At 40.4% G+C, this 25,194-nt stretch overlaps 2 long non-coding RNA genes across 2 annotated transcripts; one reads left to right on the top strand and one right to left on the bottom strand.

Moving 5' to 3' along the window:
• The first annotated feature begins 63 nt into the window (after positions 1-63).
• On the top strand, positions 64-756 carry LOC116047645. The gene is made up of 3 exons (XR_004104441.2): positions 64-241; positions 386-462; positions 567-756. It is a non-coding gene; the product is annotated as an uncharacterized LOC116047645 (long non-coding RNA).
• A 13,351-nt stretch (positions 757-14,107) lies between these two features.
• LOC118493965 lies at positions 14,108-23,918 on the bottom strand. The gene is made up of 3 exons (XR_004896020.1): positions 23,834-23,918; positions 15,944-15,953; positions 14,108-14,117 (listed from the first exon to the last, which is right to left on the bottom strand). It is a non-coding gene; the product is annotated as an uncharacterized LOC118493965 (long non-coding RNA).
• Between the last annotated feature and the right edge of the window lie 1,276 nt (positions 23,919-25,194).

Here is a 25,194-nt window from a genome sequence, read left to right as displayed (position 1 = left end):
CTACTGTGAATTACTTCAATTTCGATCAAATTACATGTATTATTTATCCTCCCACACCAACAGGTCTTCAAGGCAATGAAGCTACAGTTGTTTCGGTATGAAACATTTCACCGCCATGCCAGAGCTTTCATTGAACCGGCAGTTATTCACCACTGGAAAGTCACACAGGATGTGAATCTGCAGCGGCTAAGTCAGTAGGAAAAAGTGATACTTGGTGGTGACATGAGAGCTGACTCCCCAGGTATTGATACTTTACTGAATTAGTGTAGTTTATACAAGGGTTAGATATTGTTTGAAGTTAAAAGGAGTGACCTAAATAAAATGCCAGACATAATACCAAAGTATTAAATACTGATTACTAATGTCACTATTTGAATAAAAACAGGCCACTCTGCAAAGTATGGGAGTTATACAATGATGGATCTCTATACTAACACTGTTGTGGACATTCAGTTGGTTCAGGTAGTTTGTCAGAATTTATTTTGTAAAGGGGTTATTGGTTGTAATTTGAAAATCAAAGTCTATAATTCATTTTCTATTAATATATTGTTTTTCTGTGTTAAAAGAGCAACAAGGTTGGTGGTAGCTGCCACATGGAAAAAGAGGGCCTGACGAGGAGTCCAGCATTACTGGAGTCGCGTGGCGTCAACCTTGATTGCATTGTCACTGATCGTCATCCACAAGTACAGAAGTTCCTCAGGGAGAGAAACATAACCCATTACTATGATGTCTGGCACATGGCAAAAGGTATATTGTCAGTGCCAATATGGAGATGAATGACATCCATAGTCCATTATACCATACAAAATCTATCAGTTTTGTTCAAGCCTTTTCCTTTCTTTGAGTTGTTACTGATAATCCTTTTGGTGAGAAGGACCTGATGTTAGATTTTTTTTTAAGCTTGCGTAAAGCTCCCATTTGGTGAAAAGACTTGTCATTACTTGGAAATTGTGACACTATGAGTAAATGGTAACAAATGCTTCGAAATTGATTTTGAAATGCTACAATAGAGTAATCAGTTTGAGTATCTTAGCTAAGTGGAATATATTTTGCTTCCATTGTAGGAATTTCAAAGAAACTAGAAGCAATCAGTAAGCAGAAAGACTGAGAAACTCAAGAAGTGGATGAAAAGCATCAACAACCACATATACTGGACTGCAGCTGGCTCAACCTCTGGTCCAGAGAGAATTGCTAAACCATGTTCAAGATACCCATACATTCGAGGATCCTCTTTACCCCAAGTGAGAGCATGTGAGCTGCAAGACAACTGACAAGAGTAAATGGCTACACACACACACTGTAGTTATTTAGTCACTTTCAGAAATTTACCAAAGATCATTGTTGTAATATTCTGGTTTGTATTGTTTTCTAATATGATATTTTCTTATTGTCTGCAGCAACTCCAGCTTTCTACAAGTTGGAGAAGTTGCTGACAAACAAAAGAATAATGAAGGATGTTGCAAAACTGAGCCCCCACCACCAAACTTCATCATTGGAGGCTTTCCATGCCATCATCCTTAGTTTTTGCCCAAAAGAATATTGTCTTTCCCTTTATTGGAATGCTGTGCAGGTAAAAGAGAGTTTGTTTACTCAATACTTTTGGGAATTGTAGCCTAAAATATCTGTCAATCTTAACACGTTTTGTCTTGTACTTCTAGACTCTACCTGGCTGCTATGCATTATAATGAAAATGCGGACCGACCACAGGCCCAAACGGAGGAAGGTGTACCTCTCTTGAAAATCTCCTTTCCTAGGAAAGGAGAGTGCAGAGCTAAACCTCAAAAGACACAGCCGACCTTATGGTAAGGGTTCATCATTATTTCTCTTGATGAAAAAACAAATACAAAAACACAGTAAAAACAAAACCCAACCAATTAAAAAGAAAAATGTTTGCGCTTGTGTTTTATGATATAGGTTATGTTGCTGACATGGACCTAATTTTTGACAAAGTCTTTGTCAACCCTACACCATACACCGCTAGGACCTATTGGAGCAGTAGGAGAAGCCAGACAAGGTGGAGGTTATTGCCAGCTTTCTGTCAAGGTTCAAACGGGGGGCAGTTTAAACCCTACGTAGTGGCCTTCCTCATCAGGAAACTGCGGATGCGCAGGACCACACAAGCTGGAATAACGACCGGATTCGGAAACAAATATTCCTATGCTCCTATGGATCATCTTCAATGCTTGTTTTGTAAAAATTTACTCTGATGTAAATAAATCTGGACACTGTCTACACTATTGGATGAAAATTAGGCACACGATTTGTTGGTGGTATAAACAGTCAAGACTTTATTTATTATTTTAACTTATGTAACAAAGTACAACTTACTGGTGTATTCCTCTCAAATGTAGAGGACCATAGTCAGCTCTGTATATTTGGCTGGCATTCTGCAGTGAGTACACACTGAAGCAGACAGGCTCTAATCCAGGATGGTCAACCATACATGTGAGCTGTTCTTCGACCTCCTGTAGTCTTCCAGGAACCTAATTAGAATTATAAATGGTAAGTATCATTTTTAAGCACAATTAGTTGTCACATGAAGAAACAAAGTAGTTTCCAATGTACCTGAGGTACCTCCAAGCAGCAAATATTCTCAGCTTCTGTGGACATGAACACATTTTCCACAACGGCACCTACCACGGAGTACAGTCTTCTCTAAACTACAAAGATTACTGATATGACTGATATAGATGCTAATACAGCTTTAGAACAATGGCAAATCATAGCAACATGAAAAGCCAACAATGCAGGCTAGCGTTAGCAGAGGTAGGTAGAGCAGCCAAAAATTGTACTCAAGTAAAAGTACTGTTACTTCAGAATAATATGACTCAAGTAAAAGTAGTCATCCAAATAATTACTTGAGTAAGAGTAAAAGAGTGCTTGGTGAAAAAACTACTCAAGTACTGAGTAACTGTTGAGTAACGTCTGATTTATTTTTTAACACAAGCATTCAATCAGACAGACAAAAATACAAAATAATCATCTTTAGGCAAAATAAATTAAAATTACAAAATAGCTTAAATTAAAATAACCCAGGTAAATTCAAGTACTTAAAAATAAAAAATAAAATAAATAAGCACAAGTAACAAATTTCCAAACCTATATACTTTTTACCAGGCTCTGCAGGCAGAACTAGAACAAGGCAGCCCATAAACTCTCAAAGTGTGTGTGTGTGTGTGTGTGTGTGTGTGTGTGTGTGTGTGTGTGTGTGTGTGAGTAAACATGCAGAAACAAAGCAGTGAGAAATCATTTCTGTGGTTCTCTAGTAAGTCTGTGTACAGAGAGTTTGTTGGGGTGAACCCTCTGTGGATAAAAAACATGCTTTCAATATGAGGCCAGGGGTGTTCCTCCTCGTTGTGTCTGCATTGCCGATGGTTGATTCTGACATTTTTGTTTTGCTACGACTGTAAAGCTAACCCGTCCCGCCGCTGAGATTGAGTATGGTCACGTGACGAGACTGTACAACTACGTTTGATTGGTGAAACACAGTCACGTGGTAGAGCCTTTAGCAGAAGTCTCTCTCTCTGTCAAAATAAAACATAGAAATGAGCTATATACAGTCTATGGAAATGAGGCGTACGCGGGGGGGATAAAAACAATGACGTAGAATACCAAAGAGGTAAAAAGAAAAGTAACTGTCACGATTAGTCAGGAAAGACTAGGTTTGGACCCAAATGCAGTAGAGGTAATTTATTTAAACAAAAAGAGTCTTACACAAAGTGTCCTCAGGCAGGTATCCAGGCAGGAACAAATGAAAAAAAACAGAATCCACAACAGCACAGAGAACCATCCAACAGGAAACACGGAAACAGAATACCAGGCAAACAGAATGTACGGGAAACAGAATGAAATGATCCGACAAGAGACAAAGACAGAACAGGGACTAAATACACAGGTAACGAGGACTAATGAGGGACAGGTGACACAACAGGTGGAACAATCAAAAAAGGCGTGAAACAAACAAAGACAGGAAGTAAAGTAGACAAGACAAGGGAGACAAGACAGACTACAAAATAAAACAGGAAACAGAACATAACAGAAAAACAAGACTACAACAAAAACTCAGAACAAAATACCGAAACCCTGACAGTAACGAGCTAATTGTAGCCTAATGTAGCGGAGTAAGAGTACAGTTTCTTCTTCACAAATCTACTCAAGTAAAAGTAAAAAGTGTAGTGATTTAAAACTACTCCTAGAAGTATAATTTTTTCAAAAACTTACTCAAGTAAATGTAACGGAGTAAATGTAACTCGTTACTACCCACCTCTGAGCGTTAGCTACATGATAATAACTCTAACAGCATACATAAACAAACCAACTAAAGTACCGTATCCAGACACAATATTTTAAACTAACCATTCGGAGACATCCTGCTCTAGCCGCTGAGTTGCAACTTCTTCAGGTGCTTCTCCCTCCGGACCAGATTCTGGGTCAAACTGGAAAGCTTTAACGACGGCGTCTCTACGAGCCATTGCAATATATCCACTGTAAACATTAGCACATGGTGCTGTGGCCAGCAAGCTGGTCAAGGCCACACCCCCACCCTCCACCTTGCCTTGCCTCTCTCCTCCTCAATAGCATTTAAAGGCAGCTCAGGCTCAGTGGTTAGCACTTGTGCCTCATAGCAAGAAGGTTCTGGGTTGGAATCCAGGACCTTCCGGGCCTTTCTGTGTGGAGTTTGCATGTTCTCCCCGTGTTTGCGTGGGTTTCCTCCGGGTGCTCCGGTTTCTTCCCACCATAAAGACATGCATACTAGAACTACAGCTGAAAATTAGCTGACTGGCTAACACTGGCGCATTTACAGAAATGTTGATTAATGTGCATTGTCCTAATCAAATAAACTTACAAACAAAGCTACAGACACAGAAATGGCACGTCCGAAGGAAAGCTCATTAATTCAACAGAATTGCAGCCACTAGAGCCAGTCCCACACTGGCTCTAGTGGCTGCAATTCTGCATCAAGGCTGAATTTCGGGAAAGAGACTTCAGATACAGTATTAGGGGACCACTAAAGTCTACATAAAAGCATCCAAAGAGCAGCATGTTATGGGACCTTTAAAAAAACAAAAAAAACAAAAAAAAAAAATGATTTTGATATTAAAATAGGAACAAAAATAGGAATCTAGGAGTAATTGACATTTTAACTGAATTTATTCTCCCCGCCAAAGAGATGGGGAGGGAACCCCATCGTTGGAGGTCAGATTTAGCTTTATCAAGGGCGGGTTTGAAGTTGTATTTAAAGAGGTCCCCATATTTTCTGGTAACTGTTACTCCAAGGCACTGTACATTTATCGCAGCTCACTTCGAATGGGTATGACTCAAATGACATAAATTTTGCTGGTTTGTTAATGGGAAAGAGCAGGCTTTTAGCAGGATTTATCTTAAAACCGGATATGTCCCCAAACTCTGATATAATACTCATTACTTTTGAAATAGAGACATTTGGATCGGACAAAAACAGTAAAAGGTCGTCTGCATACAGAGCCAATTTGTGTGTCAGCTCTCCCCTCGTAATGCCATATGTCCAGTACCCCTTATTGCTGCTGCCAGGGGTTAGATGGCGAGTTCGAACAAGAGAGGGGAGAGCGGACAACCACACTCTTATCCATGAACAGAAGGAGGCGCCAAATCCAAACCTTTCCAATACTTCCAATAGATATTCATATTCGATTCCATCAAATGCTTTCTGGGCGTCTTAGGTGATCAAGACTTCAGGTATAATTGTAGCATGTGGAGAGTAAATAATGTTATAAAGGCGACACAGATTGCCATAGAGCTGTCTACCAGAAATGAAACCCGACTGGTCCGGGTGCACTATCTTTTGCATTACTGTGTCCAATCTTGCTGCTAACAATTTTGTCAAAATCTTATAATCCATCCCCAACAGACTTATTAGTCTATAATTCTCACATTTCAAAGGGTCCTTCCCTTTCTTAGGGATAACAGAAATTGTTGCCTCTGTCATTGTGGAGGGTAGAGAACCTCGTTGTAATGCCTCAATAAATACCTCACACAGCAATGGGGAGAGCTTAGCTTTGTATTTTTTGAAAAATTCAATAGGGAATCCATCGGGGCCTGGTGCTTTCCCGCTTTTTATAAAATTTATCTAAGGCCTCAATATCCTGCCTTTCCAAGGTTGGCAACGTGGTATTATCCAAAAATTGTTATCCGATAGCCTCTGATGTATATCATTTCTCAAATAATTTTTTTAACTCATTGTTACTCTCCCGTTGGCCAGTAGTTAGTTACCCCCTGCAGTCTCAATCTCTGAAATATAGACATCTGCTTCTGCCTGCCTTAACTGGTGGAAAAGTAATCTGTGTGCACGCTCCCCAAATTCGTAATAATTAAATATAGATTTTGAGTGGAGTTCCTCTGTTCCTCCTTCCTTGTATAGGTCAGCTGATTGTTTAGCTGCATGTTTTGATCTATTTCACTAATAAGAGATGTTAGTTCATCCAAACATTGTGTCCTCCTTCTGTTCATGCTCGCTGTATATGAGATTGTTTGTCCTCTAAGGTATGCCTTCATGTCTTCCCACAGGTTACCTTTACTAGTATCAGGTGTGTCATTGATTTCCAAGAAGTAGTCTATTTGATTGGAAAGGAATGAAACAAACTCCTCATCTGAAAGCAAAAGGGGGTTCATTCTCCACGTGTCTAGAAAATACATTCTCTGGAAAACAAAGTGACAAAACCACTGCGCTATGGTCCGAGATTACAATTTCCCCAAAATCGCAAGAGCTCACTAGAGATATGAGGCGCTTATCCAGTAGGAAAAGGTAAATACTCGAGTAGGATTGGTGCACCCATGAGCAAAGCGTATATAGTCTAGAATCAGGATTTCTGGATCGCCAGGGGTCCACTATTCCATAGGCTTGGAGGAAGGAAATAATATGTTGCGCCAAGTTGGATAGGATCTGCTGGTAGGGCTTGAGCGATCTAGAGTGGGGTGCAGCACACAATTAAAGTCACCGCCTAGAATTAACTGGTGATCATTTAGTTCCGGTAGCATGGCAAAGAAATCATTAAAAAATAACTGGTACATTACATAACTTCCCCTGCACAATTACAAATCGTCCATTTTATCTGATATTACTTTAGATTTTAGGAATTGGGTATCTCTACGTACAAGTATAGCAGGACCTCGACTTTTTGCATTCAAACTAGAGTGGAAAATGTGTTGAAATCCTCCCCTTCTTAGCTTGGCATTGTCACAATTTTTCTCTGACTTCAGAGTCTTAAGGTGCAGGAAGATCTTATTTCGCTTTACCAGGTGGTTAGCACCTCGTATATTCCAACTCGTAAAGATAGTCGGTTATCTAAACTATACCATAGTTAAGCTTGCAATGTCTGACTTCACCACTGAAAATATTGTATAGTTGCCTTTGAATTTAGTAAGAAATAATGTATTTTGCCCAAACACAAATGCACCTATACACAGAACAAAAAACCCAGGCCAGTCCACCCCGCCCCTTTCTTAGCATGCCCCTCCCCAACTGAGAGGCTGCTTGACCATCCCACAAAGTTGTAGCATCTAGCATACAAACGAAATACCTTACCAATGAGTCTGAGCCTCATCCTGCTATGATACTGTATAATAACATTTTTATATCAATGCAAGCATAATCATGTCTCCATTTTATAGGAATGATCAAACAGAAATAGGCACCATTCTAGTAGCGGTAAAAATGAAAATGGTCCTAAGTATATTCAGATAATGGGCTGCCTGAAGAAAAACTACAAATAGTAATATTGCCATTGAAACAAAAATAAGAAAGGCTCTGAGAGATAGGGTAAACATATTCCACATATTCAGTGTATTCGCCCACTCCCTGTGACACTAGACCATCCCTTGTGTTTGAGTGTTTTTGTAACCAAAAGAGGAAGGACAGCAACAGCGGAAAGGTTTTCAGGGAGTAAAGTTACCATCTCAAAGGCTGGTTGGTCAATCTTAAGTTGACAGTAGATGAGCAGGTCGGTTATACCGTTACTGGGTTAGCCCTTTTATTTCAATATTAATAAAGTTATGAATATGTGTATTCATAACTTTACCAAATTGACAAACAATCAAAATGGGGCACCACCCTGGAATGAGGGACCAATAACTGAACTGTCAAACCATCTCATAGGTGGTGTTCCCTTTAATATACAGATCTTAATTAATTTGATTAATTTATCTGGTATCTTTGAAGGAACAAAAGGAAGGGTGAAATTCGAGCACAGACTTGTTTAACCAGCAGTTATTACAACAAATACACAAATAATCACAAACAACTGCTATGTAAAGTATAATAGAATTTATTTAACTTTCAAATTATTGTCAATCAATAGTTCTTCAATCAATAAATCTATATACTTGTTACAAACTACAACAAAGCAAAACAAACAGACATGTAGTGTGTGTGTGTGTGTGTGTGTGTGTGTGTGTGTGTGTGTGTGTGTGTGTGTGTGTGTGTGTGTAAGAAAGAGGGGGAGGTGCCGAGATCGTGTGGGTAGCTAAGCCACGTGATCAAGAGGGCGGAAAACCTTGTCTTGATAATAAAAATATATCCTTGGTAAGTCGAAATTATGAGATAAAAAGTCATAATTATGAGATACTTTCACTTAACAGTTGAAGAAACAGCTATTTGGCAGAGGTTCTCCTATTCAGACACAGAAATGGATTGTGAGTACATTGAGGACTACTTTAAACGTGGCTTTACAACAGACGAGATTCTGCATTTGCTTGCTGATTCACATGGGATTTTACTAAGCAAACGCACTCTTGAAAGGATATTAGCCAAGAACCAGCTCTGGCGTAGAAAGAATAAAACTGCTGTGGCTGAGGTAGCAACATTCATTGAACAGCAACTGGAAACATCTGGTCAGTGTCATGGTTACAGATGGATGCACCAAAAATGTTGGTTACATGGAATTGTGACTGACAGAGAAACAGTATGAATACTGCTACAGTTAATGGATGGTGAAGGTGTTGATCTGAGGTCAAGAAATAGACTGCGAAGGCGTGTTTACCACAGCTGTGGTCCAAACTATGTCTGGCACATTGACGGCTACGACAAGCTTAAGCCATTTGGAATTGCAATCAGTGGATGCATTGATGGGTTTTCCAGAAAGATGATATGGCTTGAAGCTTACAAAACAAACAATGACCCAAAGATCATCGCTGGCTACTTTATGGATGCTGTGATCAGTGCTGGTGGGTGCCCTGCCAGACTCAGACTTGATTTAGGAACAGAAAATAGCCATATGGCTGAAATGCAGCGTTTTTTGCATTTTTCTGAAAACCAAGCTGAAACAGACAGTGTAACCTTTGGTCCAAGCACTGGAAACCAACGGATTGAACGTTGGTGGCTGATCTTGCGAAGTGAGTGTGTCCAGTTTTGGATGGACCTATTTGACAAACTAAGAGAAGATGGCTACTTCTCAGACAACTTCTTGGACAAGTCCTTGATCCAGTTTTGCTTTCTTCAAACAATACAGGTTAATTGTCACGTTATAAAATAAAGGATTGCCACAAATTACCAAGTAAAGTCATTGCATGTGTTCGGTGCAGAAAATGAATACATTATTTTTCTCTTTGACAAAAAGAATATGTGGGTTAAGGTACAGTATTCAGAGCTTTGCATCAAATAAGTAAACATTATTTAAGAATTGTCCTGTGCAAAAAATTGCATGATGCCAAAGCCCCTTTTCTTATTTCGATAGCTGCGAAAATATAATTGCAACATTAGTTGCACTGCAGCAAATTACTTTTTGCAGATATCTATATTATTGTTCCAACCCATCATATTACAACCAGAAGATAAATTTCACATTAAACAAACCATGGTCAGGACTACTTCACCAATGCCCAATATTTTTTATACACTGCCTTTTATATATCTGCCTCACTGACTATTATTTGCCTCGTAGGAAGAACTTAATGAGGTTGTATTGACTTGGAACAACCACAGAGTCCGTCAAGTCCACAACTCCCGATCACCTCATGGACGTCCCTCCATATTGCATGCAGTCCCTCAACTGTACGGAGGCAGAGATTGTTTGCACCATGTGGACCTGGAGAAGGTTCAAGTTTGCCTTGAAGAGTGTGTGTTCAAGGACTTCCCATGTGATGAAGATGTGTTCCATATCTGTGTGGACCTAATGTCAGAGTATAATCTGAAATTAACAAATGATATTTTTGAAACAGTTAACCCCATATATCGAACTCAGACAGCTGATAAACAACGAACTCAATCTAGATCATTAACTTTCCTGGGCCTGTGTCACATTTTATATTTCAGAAAATGTGTGTCCTGTTACATTCAAGGACAAATTGAAACTGGCATACTGATTGCAACTGTAAAATTATAATATACTGTGTTTTCACCTGTGATGAATGCAGATATATTGGTAGCTATTTCACACATCAAAGATGTACTAAATATTTTCAATTCTTTCTAACAGAATATATGTACACACAACAAATTAATTTGTTTGTCCTTACACTATTTGTAAGAACGGATTAAAAATGCAAGATCCACACATGTATTAACTGAATTTTTTTATTCACATATTTAAACAATCACATCATGCAAAACTGCATATGATTTCATTTTAACTGCAATTTAATCTAAGCCTATAATAGTAACCCATGTATTGGCTTATGGAATGGTTGAACATGTCCAGTTGTCTTTTGGTAACAAGAAGAGCACCTGAATAAAGTAAAATAGTGCTTGCAGTGTAAAATTTAAATAAAATACATACACTGTAACAAGATAAGACCAATAATGTGACAATTACCTACTTGTTTTTTATGAACAAAAAATAATTTTAAATGAAGATATTGTGGGTGAAATGAAATAAGTGCTCAAATAAAGATTTCTGAAGTTATCTTCATCAAGAAAATTGTAGTTGCATAGTTAATGGCATACCCTGTTATAAATATGGAAACAATATAAGTGAGCAGCCTTAGTTTATTTGCAACAGCGAAATGTTGGAACCCTTCTGTGCAGCTCACTTATATCGACAGAAATTATAAAGTGAACCTGATGTTTAATGGTGTTTTCTCAAAAAGAACAGTGGGGCTGGTTGTTCTGTGTTTTTGTAAATTTGAAAACAAGTTGTAAAAAGTTAAATGTATCAAATATAACACTGACAGTTTCCTCCATTTTTCTCTCAAAGCCCAAATTAATCAATACATGGCATGCATTTAATAACAATAACAGTAAGCTGTCTAAAATAACTAATTTAACCTCAGGCCTATCGGTGAAGTCTAGCAATATAAATCATCAATCCTAAAGTGCTCATACTATGCTTTTTGGCTTTTTCTCTTTCCTTTATTGTGTTATATATCTTTTTTGTGAACGTTATAGGTTTAAAAAGCCCAAAGTCCCCCCCAAAGGGACTTACCATCTCCAACAGAAAACACTGTTCACCAACTGCTTCAAACTGCTCTATTGTAGTCCAGCCTTTACTTCAGAGACAAACGTGGTCACTTTGTAACACACGTTGTAATGCTCGCCTAGCTGCTAGCATGGCACGCCCTCATACTCTGCTACTGACTGGCTAGTAGTCCTTACCTAGGTACTGTCAGGGCACGCCCTCATACTCTGCTTCTGACTGGCTAGCAGTACTTACTGCACATGTGAAAAAATGATGTTACAGCAGTGAGATGTCTCACTCTGTAGCTAAAACAGAGAGCTCAACACACAGGGTGAAAAGAGGAGCTGCAGCAATGTGCAGTACAACAAATATATGGTGTTTTCTGAAATTAAACCACATAAACATATTCTGGTACAACATCTAAATACAATTATGAACCTGGAAAGTAGCATAATATGAGCACTTTAAATGATTTCCTTAAACATACCACTTACAAAACAAAACTGACAAAAAGCAGCAGAGAAATATCAGCATGTTAAAGCTGTGGCACTCAGTAAGGTCAAACAATGTAGCATACTTCCATCACACAGTAAGCCAAAAATCTGAAAAACCTACAAAGCCTAAACATCGACCTCTGATGGCAGTCCAGTTTCTGTTGGCTGAAGTCTTTGCATTTTAGACAATGTCCATTACCCACACATTGCTTTCTAAGACTTTGTTAATTTCATGTCGAAAATCTGGGTAGTTGTCATAACTGACTGGCAACTCCAGGTAACAGCCACATGTATGAGCAACAGGTCTTCTCTGAAATCCCTGAACTTGTGTGAAGCTGACAGTGATGCTCTTTCCTGTAAAAATGTCTGATCCAGTGCAAAATCTGAGGAAAGAGGAGAGGTGCTGAGTGTCTGACTCTCTAAGGTATGTACTTACATACTTGATAATTTGTTTCTCCTGGGCATTCTGGGTACTGGGGTAAGTAATTGATCTTATGATCTTTCGTGATGTTGGTTGTAGCTCTTCATAGACTGCTGCAATCCTTTTCAGCTCTGATCTAACAGGTGCAAGCGTGTTGCTCCACTGTTCAATCACAAAAGCGGGCTCTTGAATCAGTTTTTGGTGAGCAAGCTCCTTCAAGATTTGCTCAATGTTTTTTGCTGTTGGAAGCCTCTGGCAGTTGTGGTTATCCATGATTTCCAACAATTCTTCTTGGTCAACAACTTCAAAATCTGAACGACAAGATTCAAAGATGTCTTGCTCAGACTCTGATACATACTTGAAAAAGCTGTCCACAAGATCACTCTCAACAAATCCCAAAAGAGCTTGCTCCAGAAGTACAGGTGCCAGTTTTACAGGAAGGTAGTTCTCTTTTTGCCAACCAAGTGTGATTATTCGACCTACACTTTCCCATTCTTGTTTCCCAAAATCATGACGTAGGTATGGCACTTTGAATCCATATCCCATCGTGCACTGCTCATAAAAGTCATTCCAAAATTCGGACAGTACATCCCTCAAAACACCTCCATCATCCACAGCCTTTTCAAGCTTTCCATCGGGAAGAATAACTTGAAAGTAAATGTTGTCCTCCGTGATGCTTTCCTCGGAAAACACTTGAATAAGTTCTCTAAGAATCTGTCCACGATGAACAACAATCATTTTCTTCACTCCTTTTCTCGGGCTGGCTTGTTCCTGCAACAAATCCATGGAAGGAGGCAAGGGGTGTTCAAAAGACAGTTCCTGAGACAAAGGCAAGGTATTATCAAGACTGGAGTACTCCATCCCAGAAATGCTTTCTGTGTGGAAAGTCACAATGCCACTATCCTCTAAAGTATTTACATGAAATAATGTGTCATGTTCTGGCAAACTAGATGCATCAGTTGGGTCGACTGTGGTGTAAAGAAGTGAAACACAATGACATCTGAAGTATTTATCTCCAATGTGTCGGTTGCAGAAGTGTGTGGAAAGTGGCGGTAGATATCAGGTCCGTCATGTGTCTTTTCACCTTCTTGTGCCGTTGCATCACTATTCTCTTCCTCCAGATGTATTTCACTGTCAGTGTCTCTCTTCTTAGTTGTTAAATAGAAACGTAAGAGAGGTAACTTCGTCTTTTCATACAGTTCCCCGACTGTGACACTATCCTCTAATGAGTTCTGCTGAAAGTCAGTTAAATCAATGTCAAAATCAGTAAGGCTTCCCTCCGCATTTTTTCCACCTGGAAAAAACTACTGCACAGTTTTTTCAATCAAGTTCTGTTTTTTACTGTCCTTCGGGACACACTCTTTTCTGGTTCCCCCACCCTTTTTGGTGCGTACCTGCACAAATTCCTGTTCTCTGAAATGCATCCATCCCATCGCAATTTTTCTCTGATTCTTTTGAGCATTCTTTGGAGGAGTTGTACGCTCTCTCTCGGGGATATGATCACATTTGTTTCTCGAGAGCTTTCCTCTGAGTCGCTCAAAGATCTTTGACTTGCGACTGCAAGGTTCTTTTTCCTGCCGTCTGCAGTATCCAAAAACAGCCAGTCGATCACCATAGGATGGAAGATACTCTTTTAGCTGGTCATCTCTCATGAGGTGTATGACACTGGCATCAATCTAAAATGAAGAAATATTTATTAAATTATTACATAATTATGACTTTTTATCTCATAATTTCGACTTACCAAGGATATATTTTTATTATCAAGACAAGGTTTTCATCAGTTTTTTTATTTTTCACTGGCAGAAATAGGCTTCCATACAAAACTGATTTGACCTTGTCATAGTTGAAAAACGACAGTTTGGAGGGTAAATAGGACATACATAGAACCTCAAAATCCCATTGACACCCATTTCCTCTGCAAATCTCACAATTTGAAACTGCTGCTGAAAACGGGCGAATCTCAACAAAGCTAAAAGTTGACGTCAACTCCTCAACTCCTAGTCTTTGTCACTTTGCATAGGCTACACCACTGACCTGAGGTCAGCTTAGTCTTCTGAATCTATTTAGGTCACGAAGATCTCCAGAGGTCCGCTATTTAATATTAATTATAATATTCAATTCACTTCTGAGACTTTTTTATGCGAGAAATCAACTATGTAAAGGGGCCGTTTTACGAAAATTCATGGCTAATTGCAAATTTCGCAAGTTTCGAAGCACCGGTTGCGCCCCCCTGAGGCGTTCAGGGTCGGCTGTCCAATCGGAATTCAGAGTTCTTTTAGACTTCCGGCCATTGTGAAACGTCTCCTCGTGGTTTCGGACTCGTCACATGGAAGTGTGAAGTGAAAAGGCTTGGGAATTTACGTGTAGGCCCAGATTCCTTTGTTCAGGAAACTACATGTCTCTCAGAGGCAGATGCTCTGTGATCTTTTTTGGTTAAAACCAGGTTTAACACTACTGCTGGTCCCAACACCAGCGAAGCTACCTGCTTTCCCAGCGGTGTGCTGTCGGCTTTTGCCGCTTCAGTAGCCTGTTCCAAGTCTCGTCTTAGCTGGTCAATCCTGGCATTTTGACTCTCTGCCTTTTCCTCAATCTTAGCAAGTTGCTCTTCCTTCAGTTTCTCGATAGCACAGAGGTTAGCCAACTCCCCGAACTGCGCGCTCTGTTTGTTAGCAAGGGAGCTAATGGTAGCTAACGAGCCTGCGCTAGTCTCTTTGTTATTTTTCCTGCTCATTTTTCTTGCTCACCGTCCAAAGCAGCCAAAAATGTGTCATTGCGTTGTTCAGGAGCATTAGGTCGTCATAAAACTTTGGCGAGAGATAGGTTGAGTTGGTAATTTTAGCAGTTCAGGTGAGGAGCTCAGTAAGGAAGCGTCCTCACATGTTCCGGAAGTCCTCTTTCATAATGTTTTTTGTTACCTAATGTTGATTATAAAATCTTATCTAAGCTACTGGCTATGCGTTTTGAAACGATCCTGCCTTCTGTAATCTCCCCTGATCAGACAGGCTTTAAAATAGATTTTCTTTTTCTAATGTTAGACGTTTATTTAATGTTCTGTACAACCCCTCCAGCTCAAAAATCTCAGAAATCGTAATTTCCTTAGATGCCGAGAAGGCTTTCAATAGAATGGAGTGGGGCTATCTTTTCTGTACGTTAGAAAGTTTCGGCTTTGGTGAGAAGTTCATAGCCTGGGAGAAATGATTGTACACCCACCCACTTGCCTCTGTCAGAACTAATAACAACCATTCTGACTATTTCCCTCTCTTTAGGGGTACGAGACAGGGATGCCCGTTATCCCCCCTGCTCTTTACAGTCGCCATAGAGCCTCTCGCCATTCTGCAGAAGCTTGTTTACTTGGTGCATAAAAATTCCCCATGCTCAAAATTTTCTGGGGAAGGACCCCCAGCCCCCTGCATCATATGTGGCCCCACAAATAACCTTTGCCTTTGACTTGCCAGGCCAGTGGTGATTAGGCCAAATGTGTGTGCCATCTAACTAACATCTACAAACTGGGCAGCTGAAATGAACATACACTGGCTATTAACAAACTGGGCAAGCCAAATGGCGTTTTTGTGATCTGCTCTGCGTGCACTGCATTCAGTTTATTTAATGGGTCTGGGCTAAGCCCGGACGTCCTCAAGTCCTAGAAACGCCCCTGAGACTGACTCTAACCTGTAATAGAAGATCCCAACCTGTGAACCTACCCAGACACACACACAAATAGTGGGAAGTCTTGTATAATCCAAACATTGTGGCAATGTAGGCCATTCGAACCAGAGAAGTGTTGCTGACTAAGCTGACTAAAATACAGAGCTATAATGTATTAAAGATATGAAACATGAATATATCTACTGTCCAGTACAGTAAGCTGAATTTTTAATTGCATAGGGAATGAAATGCTGACTGACAAATAGTAGTAAATTATTTTAAAAGATGCTACCTGAATAAAACCAACTGTATATATGTTTCATGTATATTGAGGTTTTTGAAATTCATGTTGAAAATTAGGGAATTTATTTGGACACCAATGTCCATTTGTGTAACATTTAACTTGTTTTCATGTGCATTCATGAGGCATGTTGAATGGATTATTACTCAAAATTGACACCTATGCAAAAACAGTACATAACCAATAACTACAGAGAGAATGGTTAATGACTTAAAATGAATAGTTTTTTTGAATGTATTTAACAATATTATTGCAAAGGGAGTGTTGTGATTTATTGTGGAAACACAAAAGCAACATATCATCATCTCCCAGAAACCACAGAAAAAGGCACGCACTCCGTTCTTCTTATCCTCACAGTCCTGAACCAGGTAGTCCTGTGTCTCATATGCCTCCACTTCCTCCTGTTGCAGTACTTCCAGCTCATCATCCAAGTGCACAGCCACATTGGTCTCCAGTGTGACCGAAGATGTGTCCCCATCAGCTAGGCTCACCATGGTGGCCATCTCCTTAAAGGCGCTGACACACCACCCCGATTATCGGCCGTCGGACAGTCTGGCAAGGTCGGTGACTCGAGTCTGTTCGGTGTGTTCCGTGCTGTCGTCAGTCGGAGGAGCCGTCAGCGTTCATTTTGGCCGATATGACTTGTTGAATTGGCCAGTGGGCAGTCGGACTCAATGACCAATCTGATTGGTGGAGTGCTAGCCCTTGACTAGCAAATCAGTGCACGAGAAAACCGGAGCTGACAACATTAGTAATTGACTCTAAGGAAAGTGTATTAATACATTTATCCACTTTGTTAACTGTGTTCATTGAGGTATTTCCATTGACATTTACAGTTATTTGATTGTCTATATGTAAATGCATATGTGCTAGCTATTTTAAACTGATGTTCTGATATTCTATGTTTATGCTGTTCATTACAAGGCTTTGATCATATCTGCTAAGGGGTCTTCTTCTGACTTTAGAGTTTAAAAATTTTGGTTAATAATGTCAGAGTCAGGTAATGAGAGGGAGGGAAAGGAGCAGATTGCTGGTTATCAGTATGAAGTCCAAGACTTACAGAGTGAGGCCCACATGGTGGTAGACACATCAGAGAGACTATGTCTGAAGGAAATTAATGAAGTTAAACAACAAAGTCTAACTGATCTCCAAGGCAAGCTTAATAAGGATGATAACGCTCTTGAAGGTCCTAGACGCTCTGAACGCACATGCAATCCTACAGAGAAAATGCGTGCGCTTCAATATGAAGAGGCCAAGAAAGGAGAGAAAAGGCTGCTCGCCATGTATGAGCAATGGAAGCTCCACACTCGCAAGACGAGAGATCAACTAAAGACTTATATGCCAGGGAGCCAGCTCTGGCCTCTTATTGAAGAACTTAAGAAAGATAAAGAAGACATAATGAATATCTATTATGAAATTCAAAATCTCACACACCCTCCACCGACATAAGAAGAAGAGTTGATACGTGTGAATCGGTGACCACAGAAATCACCAACATTGCCTACAACAGAGCTATAGACGATGAAGGCGAGTTTAATGAGCAGAAGGAAAGACACCGCCTTCATGAACTGCTCCGCCATGACCATGCAAAGTCTGTCTATGGATGCGCTGCTTCTTTGATTAGCCACGGCCAGTCCGACCACTACTCTATATCTTCGGCCATGACAGCAAAATGTGCAGATGCAGCAGCTGAACTAGCAGTAAAAGAAGCAAATTATCAGATGCTGCTAGAGGAAGAAAGGCAAAAGGAATTGATAAGAGTTAGAGGAACAACAACGTAAGGCTCTAGAGGTACAAAGGCATGAGTTGGAGCGATTGCAGGCAGAGAAAGAGATATGGGCAGCTCAAGTCAAGTTGAAGATCTATGAGAAGGAGACAGAACGCAAAGATGCTAATTATGTCAAAAGGGAAAGGAACATGGAAGCAAAGAATGTGCCTGTAACTGCAGTGCCCCTCTCTCAAGTTGCATCGCCCTGTCATACAGACATTCCTTCTCTCGCTCAGATCTTTCAAGACAATATAGCCTTAAATAGGCTTCCTGTACCTGAGCCATTTGTCTTCAATGGCGATCCCATACAAATCCCTAAATGGAAGGCAGCATTTACCTCACTCATTGACCAAAGGGTAATCACACCAGCTGAAAAACTATACTACCTGAAAAAATATGTTGGTGGCCCAGCACGCCAGGTTTTAGATGGCACCTTCTACTGAAATGACAATGAAGCCTACCAAGACGCCTGGAACAAGCTAAATCATCGCTTTGGCCAGCCATTCGCCATCCAGAGAGCCTTCAGAGAGAAGTTCATCAACTGGCCAAGAATTTCATCAAAGGATGCCGAAGGACTCAGACGCTTCTCAGATTTTCTGAATGCCTGTCAAGATGCCATGCCTCATGTTAAGGGTCTCAACATATTAAATGACATATTAAATGAACCGACAAGTCACACAAAGCCTAAACGAAAACCAAGAACTACCAAGTTTCAAGGAGTTTGCTAGATTCACGTCAACTGAAGCTGAGATTGCCTGCAATCCAATTACGTCCTTTCATGCTCTTCGTCCACTAGACACTAGCACTGAGAAGAGAAACCTCAGAGAAATGAAGAAAAACAAGGCCAGCATTCTGACCACTCAGTCACTGACAACCACAAGTCAGAACAGAGGAAGGTTAAGACTCCATGTATCCTTTGTCAAGATAGTAGACACCAGCTTCACACATGCTCCAAATTCACTGAGATGGTGTTGGTTGAGCGACATAACTACATAAAAGAGAATAAACTCTGCTATGGATGCCTGAAACCCGGCCACAGCGTGAGAGAATGCTGTCATCGTCACTTCTGTGACCACTGTAAGAGAAAGCATCCTACAGCCCTCCATGATGACAACTATAAAAGGGAAATGTCTACATCAGAACCAGAGACAAATCAAGGTGCTGCTGCAACGTCGCTCAGTGTAGCAGGCGAAGGCTCATCCAACACATCCATGGTGATACCAGTCTGGGTTTCATCTAAAAATGATCCAACTGCTGAGAAACTTGTCTATGCGCTACTCGACACCCAAAGCGATACTACATTAACTGACCAGGAAGTGAGTGATGGTCTTAATGCTGACAAGTATCCTGTGAAACTGAAGTTGACGACTATGAGTGGTAAGGATACAGTTCTCACAAGCGAGAGTGTTTCTGGCCTTCGTGTTAGAGGATACAGTTCCGCAATTCAAGTCAATCTTCCGGTCGCCTACACAAAAGACTGTATACCTGTTAACCGCTCTGACATTCCCACTTGTGAGATGGCTAAACGATGGAGTCATCTAGCAGAAATAGTGAAAGAAACCACTGAAGGACTGTGTAGTAGGCCTTTTGATCGGCTACAACTGCTCAAGAGCTATGGCACCAAGGCAAGTCCTTCTAGGAGGAGATGAGGAACCCTATGCTGTAAGGATGGATTTAGGATGGAGTATTGTAGGGCGCTCGTTACAAACCCATGTTGAGTTGAGCACACGACATCTGTGTCACAGAATCACAGTTAAAGAGCTACCTCCAGTAACTCCTACAGATGTCATCCGCATTTTAGAGTCTGACTTCAAAGATGGCAGTGACGACAGCAAAACTGTCACAAGATGACATCACATTCCTCAACATACTGGATGAGGGCATAAGGAAAATATACATGGCCATTATGAAATGCCTCTGCCCTTCAAAACCAGACCCAGCTTGCCTGACAACAAAGACTCAGCCATGACACGCCTCCATCACCTTAAAAGGAAATTGTAACGGGATGAAAGGTATATGGACCATTATGTTGAGTTCATGGAGGAGGTCATTGGAACGGGAGATGCTGAGCAGGTCAAAGATGGTGGGAGTGAAGGTGAGAGATGGTACATTCCCCATCATGGCGTGCATCATGCAAAGAAGCCGGATAAACTTTGTGTAGCGTTTGATTGCTCAACTAGATACAAAGGAACCAGCTTGAATGATCATCTCCTCTCTTGTCCTGACATGTTGAACAACTTAAGCGGAGTTCTCATCCGTTTCCGACAACACCCCGTTGCTTTGATGTGCGACATTCAGAAGATGTTCCATCAGTTTCATGTGGACGAAGCTGATCGCAACTACCTGCGCTTTCTTTGGTGGAAGCAAGGAGACTTGAACTCACCGCCCAGCGAGTTTCGTATGAAAGTGCATCTGTTCGGTGCAGCGTCCTCATTCATATGTCAGAAAGCATGGCGATATCTAAAAACATCTCATTTAAAGCTTGCTTGTCAGGTGACTGTCATGAAGGTTGGGGAGAGGAATAGAAACTAGTCTCTCCAGGCAAGCACAGAGAATATGGTCTGATCTATCTTAATTCTTCATGCCAAGTATGAGCTCATTTCTAAACTATAGGCCTAATTTGGACCTATCTCAATTAAAACTTTAAATAATGTTGCTTGAGGCTGCAGGGGCTGTGCAATAGATTCATGATATAATGCATATAGGGTTGTGTTGTGTTGTTCTTGTCACGGTTTGTGAAAGATGAGCAATAGATTGTGGCTGTGTGATGTGCTTCAGTCTGGCTACATATCACTTTGTTTATGTTGTTTTTTTATTGTAAGTCAGCTGTATGATAAAACAATATGTCAAGTGTTATGTGTGAAGCATTTGAACTCAAGGCAGATATCCCTCTGGGGACAATAATAGAGGCTATCGCCTGCAAAGTGGTCTCCATGCTATGTAAAAATTAAAATGTTGTCGTAGGACTAAAACAAACACATAGTTGGAAAGGTCTCAACCTCGACAGTATCATATGTCAGTCTGAAGAGGATACATTACTCCTGCTTTGAAATATTGACCTCTGAACCTTGAACCCAGTACATGTTTGAAGGCTTGTCATTTAGCAACAGAAGGTGCTACACATAGGACCAGCTGTTATAGAAAGCTCTGGACCTTAGCTGTCAAGTAGATATGGTCACCAAAGTTTACCCACTGTAAGCACTGTCAAATATGGTAATAAGCTATTTTGACCTATTTAACGATTACATTTTTAAAATCTGATGACACCAGTGTGTTCCCCATCCAAAACAAACCCAGGGTGTATCCAAAATTATACACTGCCAACTTCTACTTATGAGAAATATACCAATATATTTAAAAACTCCCACTAGAGACGCGCCCCAGAACCTGTTACAAAGCCAGTATAGAGCGCAACAGTCCCGCCCAAAGCGGGTTCCGGAAGTAAAAATACAATGCAATTTCTCCATTGACAGTTGCAGTATAAGCCATAAAATCGTAACCGTCGATGGTAGACTTAAAACCAGCTTGCCGACATGACTAAGCGATTGTATATGCTCATATAAACGCCAAAAATCATGGGGCACTAACCTTGTTTAGAGATAAATGTCTTTTATTCGCGATGTCTTGGATAAGTACTTCATTACCCACAATCCTGAACAATCCCACAATCCCACAGTGATGCCTCTGATTGGTGGAACTCATGCTGGTGATGAGGGGGGGAGGGGTAGCTGCCTGTACGATCCGTCACGAGGATTTACGACACTGCACGAATCACGATCAGTTCCACGCTTCTGACGTTAGCCTCCACCAGGAAGCTAACGTTAGTTTAGCTAACAGCTAATTCGGCTAACCGCTAGCTGACAGCTTGATCCAGTTTAAAATAACGTTAACTCAAACTTAACACTGGGTAAAGCTGGCTACATAAGACGTTATATATGTTAACGGTTATTTTCAGGTTTTATTTTGAGGGTCTTTCAAAGTTATTACATGCTGTCTCAGCTAGCGGTTAGCCGAATTAGCTGTTAGCTAAACTAACGTTAGCTTCCTTTGTTCAGTGGTGCGCGGTTGTTTATGGGATGAGTAGTTCCTTCGCTCTGAGATGACGATATGTACACAGTGTTGTACCTTTGACTTTTTTTGAATTTTCTGTTCGTTTTTTCACTCGAAATGATACGTTGTATGTTTATGAGTCACGTCCCATCTGGTTAGCCTAAGGCATGGTCTAAAACTTTTTATATACGGATTTTTCCAGACGTCTATGGGAAAAATGAATGGGAATTTTACTTCCGGAACCCAAGGTCTCTCGGACAAGGGGCGGGACTGTTGAGGTCTATACTTCCAGGGTGGGTGGGCGGACATGTTCGACTCCTGTTTTTTGGCTGTCTGCCGTGAATGGGCTTCATTCCATTTCAGATTGCCGCCACCGGCCGGCTGACCGAGCAAACAGTACATGAGACAAATACATGAAACTGTATTTTATTATTATTGTTATCTTTGTTGTTTAAATCCTCAAATTAGGGCTGTCAGCATTAACGCGTCAATCGCGATGCAATTAAGGGCCGAGCATAACGCGTACATTTTTTTTTAATCGCATGCCGGCTATTATTAATTTATTTTACATTTCACTTGGCTTTGCGTCGTTTCTAACAGGCTACTATTTTGACCCTTTGCAGCACCTTTAATTATCATCAAGCTGCCAAACTTCCTCCTGCTGCAGACTGCAGGCATGATGGAGAAAGACAGCAGCAACACAACTCTGAATGGTGCTTTTTATTTTCCAAAACTCCCGGACGGTTCGTAGACAAGTCGAAAGCCATATGCACATTGTGTAAAGCTGAATTAAAATATCACTGAAGCACGTCAAGCTTGAGCTACCACCTACGAGCTAAGCATAGTAGTACAGTTAACGTTGATGCTAGCCGCTAGCATGCTACCCACTCAGGCAAAGCACTATTTTGGAGAGAGTGCTAATTGCCGACCTATGGATGAAACCAAATCCAAAAAAATTACTACAGCTCTTGCGAAATGGGTAGCAACTAACTGCAGACCTGTCAGCATCGTAGATGACTCGGGTCTTAAAGACGTACTACGGTTGGCATGTTCTGACCCGTCTCATTGCCGTCAAGGGGGACAGCCTGTATGACACGGAGAAAGCCGCCACACTGGAACTGCAGCAAGGTGCTGCAAACGCTGTCTCATTAACCGGTGATCACTGGACGTCAGTGAGTAATCAAAATTATTTAGGAGTTACTAAACACTATATTGACTCTGGTAAGGATAGGGATTTTTAGTTTTTTAGTTAGGTCTTTTGTTTACAGTAAATAAATAATTACAAATCTTAAAATCAAGTTCATAAAGTAACTTTCTTTGCATTCATTTGATTCACTGGTAAGAATTGCTTTCGATTGTTAATAGGTACTTAAAAACTGTTCTGAAATGCAAAATAATATAATTTTAATCAAGTGATAAAATATGTGATTAATCGCGATTAACTAAACTTAAAAAAAAATTAATCGTTTGACAGCCCTACCTCAAATACAACGTTAGACAAAAACATCAATATTACGAATATTATGTATTTTTATCTTCTTATCCGCCGAGCGGGTACGTACTACGTCACTTCCAGAGTATTCCGGTGATTTTTTTAAACGGTATTACGGTGCATAACTTACTGGAACAAAGCTGAGCAATGTGTTGTTGCTAGTGACAAAACCACTGATTAAATATGTACAGTGAAGTCATACTGTCGTTAAAGACCCGCTGATCGCTATCCGATTCTCTCATATTAATGCCCACATTGCACTGTGGGATATGGGCTTCGCATACTCAGCGAACTCAGCCCATATTGTAATGTTCTGTCTTACAGCATACTGTAATATTTCACCGGTAATAAGACCGAAATAATATTATTAAAATAAAGAAATGAATACCATGATAACATCTAAATAAATGTTGATAGATGTAGCGTTATAGTTTTAAAGATATCAATAAACAACAAAGCAATCCAGCTTCCCTGGCCGAAATAGACCGAAATAATAACGAAATACATATAAACCATGATAAGATCTCGTGAATAAATGTTGATTAAAACAGCGGTTATAGGGCTAAAAATACCAATAATAAAACTGCCACATATTTTGAGTTAAGGGGGGCGTGTTTTTTCTTTCGTCTATATCCGACGGTGAGGGATTAACATGAATGTCTATCTGACGGATCCCCATGTCAATTAGCGATTATTTTTTCAATTAGCGATTATTTTCCTATTGCTCAATTATTAACAATTTACACAAGACAAATTTCAATAAGGTTCAAATCTCTATTTATTAAAATTGTTTAACACTGCACTGTTCAAGTAAAATTAATTTGTAGTGCAACCTGAAGCCAGATGTAGACTATCAATCCAACAACAAAATAAAGTCACTTTCAGGAGGAATACAAAAAATTTTAGCAACATATGAAATCAGATGTATCAAATAATTCCCAAACTAAGGCAAGTTGCAGAGTGTCTAATATAACAGTCTGTAATCGATTGGGTCACTCATGATGATGGTAAACCAAAAAAATAACGCTGCCGACTGACAGCATTTGATGATGCTTAATGTTAAGTCATAGCGGGGCATTAAAACGAATAAACGGACTAACGTACCGTTGGGCTACTACTGGCAACACATTCCGTGTCACTATGTTGATAATCGCACATGCTTGGGAGTAAAGCTTAGATCGGGCACAAAAAAATCAAGCCCGACCCTACCCGAGCCCGTGCACGTTGTGTCTTAGCCCGGCCCGGCCCGACACATTAACTGGAATTATGAGCCTGAGCCCAATTTTAACCCGACAATTTTTTAATACGTGGGCTGTTATGAAGGACTTGTGAGATATCTGAAACAATCTGACCTGGTTGCGCAATTATCGAAGACAGTGCTACAGATGGGGGAGACACGATTTAGCACAGTTTATCTCACACTCAAGTCAGTGCAGGACAAGCTGGAGAGGCATAACTTTCTCCCCACCCAATTCGGCTAATAAAGTAAACACAAATGCTTGATCAAGGGCCCAGCCCGGCCCGGGGATAGTATAGTGGCTGGAAATTAGGCCTGGCAAACTCGATTCCTTTTAAGGAGTCTGGTTATTCTGGGTCACTCACTAAACTGATCCGGGTTGTGCGAGTCACTTGCAGTATTGTATGCCAGCCTGGT

This window comes from Sander lucioperca, chromosome 2 (assembly GCF_008315115.2).
Source record: "Sander lucioperca isolate FBNREF2018 chromosome 2, SLUC_FBN_1.2, whole genome shotgun sequence".
Taxonomy (NCBI): domain Eukaryota; kingdom Metazoa; phylum Chordata; class Actinopteri; order Perciformes; family Percidae; genus Sander; species Sander lucioperca.
This window is presented reverse-complemented; position numbering and strand designations above follow the sequence as displayed.